This window comes from Ostrinia nubilalis, unplaced genomic scaffold, assembly GCF_963855985.1.
Source record: "Ostrinia nubilalis unplaced genomic scaffold, ilOstNubi1.1 SCAFFOLD_41, whole genome shotgun sequence".
NCBI classification, from domain to species: Eukaryota; Metazoa; Arthropoda; class Insecta; order Lepidoptera; family Crambidae; genus Ostrinia; species Ostrinia nubilalis.
The window spans coordinates 22,501-27,500 of record NW_026973583.1 but is presented as its reverse complement, the minus strand read 5'-3'; the positions used below and the strand labels follow the sequence as shown (position 1 = coordinate 27,500).

Genomic DNA, 5,000 nt, shown 5'->3' with positions numbered 1-5,000 from the left:
AATTTTCAACCGCATGAATTTGTCATTTTACGAACGTACGAAAACTACTGAGATCGCGGATTTTCAATCTGTACACGTAGAATATCGTACGACGCCAACCGTCGAACGATCTCATAATTAAACGAGACCTTCCTTCGATCAGAACTTTTGTTTGTGTCTGGATTATTGTATGATCATTCCCACATGACACTTGTGTATCACATGTGAACGTACACGTTAATGATCCTTCCGCAGGTTCCCCTACGGAAACCTTGTTACGACTTTTACTTCCTCTAAATGATCAAGTTTGGTCAACTTCCCAGCAACGCCGACGGCCGTGAAGCCACCGCGTGTCGGTCCGAAGACCTCACTAAATCATTCAATCGGTAGTAGCGACGGGCGGTGTGTACAAAGGGCAGGGACGTAATCAACGCGAGCTTATGACTCGCGCTTACTAGGAATTCCTCGTTTATGGGGGATAATTGCAAACCCCAATCCCCAGCACGAAGGAGTTTCAACGGGTTGCCCGGGCCTCTAGGCCTGGGAGAACATGCTGATTCCTTCAGTGTAGCGCGCGTGCGGCCCAGGACATCTAAGGGCATCACAGACCTGTTATTGCTCAATCTCGTGCGGCTCGAAGCCGCCGGTCCCTCTAAGAAGAATTTTAATACGTCGCCAGTGAGTTGCGTGACGTGAGCCACGCACACCTAAATGACGACGCCTATTTAGCAGGCTAGAGTCTCGTTCGTTACCGGAATTAACCAGACAAATCGCTCCACCAACTAAGAACGGCCATGCACCACCACCCACCGAATCAAGAAAGAGCTGTTAATCTGTCAATCCTTCCGGTGTCCGGGCCTGGTGAGATTTCCCGTGTTGAGTCAAATTAAGCCGCAGGCTCCACTCCTGGTGGTGCCCTTCCGTCAATTCCTTTAAGTTTCAGCTTTGCAACCATACTCCCCCCGGAGTCCAAAATCTTTGGTTTCCCGAAAGCTGCCCGCCGAGCCATTGTAGTAACGTCGGCGGATCGCTAGATGACATATTTACGGTTAGAACTAGGGCGGTATCTAATCGCCTTCGAACCTCTAACTTTCGTTCTTGATTGATGAAAACACCTTTGGCAAATGCTTTCGCTGATGTTCGTCTTGCGACGATCCAAGAATTTCACCTCTAACGTCGCAATACGAATGCCCCCAGTTATCCCTATTAATCATTACCTCGGAGTTCTGAAAACCAACAAAATAGAACCGAGATCATATTCTATTATTCCATGCACGAAATATTCAAGCAGCATTTTGAGCCCGCTTTGAGCACTCTAATTTGTTCAAAGTAAAATTGTCGGCCCATCTCGACACTCACTGAAGAGCACCGCGATAGGATTTTGATATTGAACCGACGTTTGACCGTCGGCTCACCGACGATATGCTCCGCAAACGTGTCAGTATCACCGCGGATGCGGTGCACCGACAGCGCGGCGCACAAATGCAACTACGAGCTTTTTAACCGCAACAATTTTAGTATACGCTATTGGAGCTGGAATTACCGCGGCTGCTGGCACCAGACTTGCCCTCCAATTGTTCCTCGTTAAAATATTTAAAGTGTACTCATTCCGATTACGAGGCCTCGTAAGAGTCCCGTATCGTTATTTTTCGTCACTACCTCCCCGTGCCGGGAGTGGGTAATTTGCGCGCCTGCTGCCTTCCTTGGATGTGGTAGCCGTTTCTCAGGCTCCCTCTCCGGAATCGAACCCTGATTCCCCGTTACCCGTGACAACCATGGTAGTCGCAGAAACTACCATCGAAAGTTGATAAGGCAGACATTTGAAAGATGCGTCGCCGGTGCTGGACCGTGCGATCGGCAAAAGTTATCCAGATTCATCAAAATTAACGACTTCGAACGCGAGGCCCTCCGTCGATTGGTTTTGATCTAATAAAAGCACTCGTCCCATCACTGGTCAGAGTTCTGATTGCATGTATTAGCTCTAGAATTACCACAGTTATCCAAGTAACTGAGTAAGATCTAAGGAACCAAAACTGATATATTGAGCCATTCGCGGTATCGCCCTAATACGGCTTGCACTGAGACATGCATGGCTTAATCTTTGAGACAAGCATATAACTACTGGCAGGATCAACCAGGGAGCTTACACATATTATACATATGATAGCTCTCTCGTTAAAGAATATTAACGAAGAGTGTGTTTGGTGTCTATAGCCCAATTCGACGTTTGACCGACCGAACTGGGCTTGACTACTGTGTACACTGTTCGCAGTTACAACGTGTGTCGTGAGGCGAGTCTTTGCAACACTCTATAAATTAATATAGAATGCTAAAAAACACACCCACATAGCGCTCACAGAGGCGCCCACACTGAACGTTCGCATAGACATAACATTCATTCATCACATTTTATAATAATAAAATCTAACAAATTTCGTATCATGAACGATATGTCAGCCCGGTGTTGGAAAAACCACCCTACCTCTCACGATTTGTCGACACCATCACTACAGAGACATACATAGTTGAAATGTTTGCGTGTTGTGAGTGTGTGCTATAGAATACATAAAAATATACACATATTCGATACGCTGATGTAAACGCTAAAAAGCCATCATCGCCCTTATGTAAGGTTAATGTGGCGGGAAGCGTTACAACGAAGCGTATTAAAAAGTGGCCAGTCGAAGCGCGTATGCAAGCACAGATGACTGCACATAGCGCGGACACATTGCCCGAGTGAGACAGATCTTTATTACGAATTCGATCATACAACCCATCCGTAGATCTACAAAGTTTAACAAGCGTCCAATGAGCCACACTAACTAAGTCCCGTCAATCTCATTGAACATCCGAAACCTCAGACGCCAACAGAGTGTACATACAGAGTGAAAAAGTTAAAGTTTCATCAACTCTTTCACCACTTTGCTTTAAAACACAACTTATAAACGCACCGATCCGTCGTACGCAGAGTGTGCGCGCGCGCATCATGTTTATAATACATTTGAGCGTGCGCGCGCGCTCTGCGCACGGCGGTCGCTGTGTTACTGATCTCGCTCGGCCGGTCGCCGCCGACGTTGCGTTTGTCTGTACACTCTCTCGGTTCTCGAGTGGAAGCCGCGAATGGAAAAGAAACATTTTTAACGCTATGCTCGTACGCTGCTGCGCACGCGCAGCTTTAAACGCTAAGTGTAAAAAAAAAAAAAAAAAAAAAAAAAAAAAAAAAAAAAAAAAAAAAAATTCAAAGTGACACACCCCCTATATGTATAACCAGATAATTAATAATTTAAAAAAATATATTAAACTTTAAAAAGTTAGGTTAGATTAGGTTAGGTTAGGTTAGGTTAGGTTAGATTAGATAATCCTTTTTTTTTTTTAATTAAAAAGATGATACAGAAAAAAAATAATTGATTGCGATTAAAGTGTTAAAAGCGACACCCCATAAATCACGAAATAGGAAAATTACAAATATTTATAACACATAAATACAATAAAATAATTAATTAAAAAAAAAAAAAACTTTCGTATTAATAACAAAAAAATATTAAATGATTTTTGTTAATTCGAAATCATTATTATTACAATTCGAAATCACGACATTTTTAATAAAGAAATTAAGATTTTTAGTTGTATTTGATACATTTTTTCCTATTTCGTGATTTGTTGGAAAAACAAACAAAAAAACTAATTGAGTTGACTGTGGTATGTATATGATAAATATTCAAAACTATTCAAAACTTTAACTAATAAACATATACCATAGTAGGTGTATAAAATTAGGCCTTTTAAAAAGTTAAGTACATAATTAAATTTTGCACTTAAAATGTTTGAGTGTGTTAAATATGTAATTATGCAATTTTATATTAATATAAATCAAACTAATTTGTAATCCCTGAAATTACTTAAAACTTTGGACGACCTAAAATTCTAATTAATAACGTCGTTTTGCACCAAGTTTTTAAGACATTTGTCTAGAATAGACAAAATGTACAACACTATCGGTACCTGAAGTCTGATTAGATTTTTAATTACACGGAATTTTGACATTTTAGAAGTGTTGCCAACATTAAAACATTTCCACTAATAAAAAATGGAGAGCATTTCCACAAATTAAAAAATAAACCTTCAAAGAATTTAAGGTTTCAATTTAAAAATGTACTGATCCTTTTAAAATGCTTATTTGAGTTTTTATTGTCATATTTTTGAAGTTACAATAAAATTAAGGACATAATTTTTCTATTACTGGACTCGCTGGCCAATATCCATAGGTTACAAACCTTTTTTTATGTAAATCTTTGTTAGTAAAATCTTCGTTTCATAAAATAGCTAATTTAACAAGATGCCAATTTTATAATCCAAGTTGATTATGATGACGACAATGATAATTGATGATCATCAATATATATTTTCGTTTATGATATTAACATTATTTTTAAACATAATAATTATTATTATGTTGTTTTACTGTGTTAAAAACGCGTTTTTTTTTTCCTATTCAATCTCTAAAATGTACATAATAATTAGTGTACATTGAATTCACAAAAAAAACAATAACAATCATACTTGTTAGTTGTACTTGATGTAATTCAGTTTCATATTTTTATTACCTTTATTCCAACAATTCAAAGCAAAAAGAGGTTTAATACATCTGAATTGTCAAAAAATTACAGCTGTCAAATTTCGTCGAATTAAAAATCAAGACTGTAGTGGTGATAATATAATTTTATTATTGCAATGATTACTGAAAAGTGTGTTATGTAAGTACCCAAATTATTGCACAGTAAATTATATTATTATTACTATTAGGTATGATTTAAATTCAATTTTGTGTGTAGATTGAGACAAGGACTTAATATTTCCGCGCCCGGGCGACACCTGTCGGGAACCGACCGAACTTCACTGTCCGCTTACGTGGGTGCCATTAGCGCGAGGTGCGCTATTATCCCAATAGATGGCGCTTTAGCAACATTTCTCGGGTAGTGACGTGTAACAGTCGATAGTGAATAAAGAGTTAAATTATGTAT

At 39.1% G+C, this 5,000-nt stretch overlaps 1 non-coding gene across 1 annotated transcript; it reads right to left on the bottom strand.

The window, feature by feature from the left end:
• Window positions 1-217: 217 nt before the first annotated feature.
• LOC135087558 (small subunit ribosomal RNA) lies at window positions 218-2,120 on the bottom strand. Its single transcript, XR_010260868.1, has one exon. It is a non-coding gene; the product is annotated as a small subunit ribosomal RNA (ribosomal RNA).
• Between the last annotated feature and the right edge of the window lie 2,880 nt (window positions 2,121-5,000).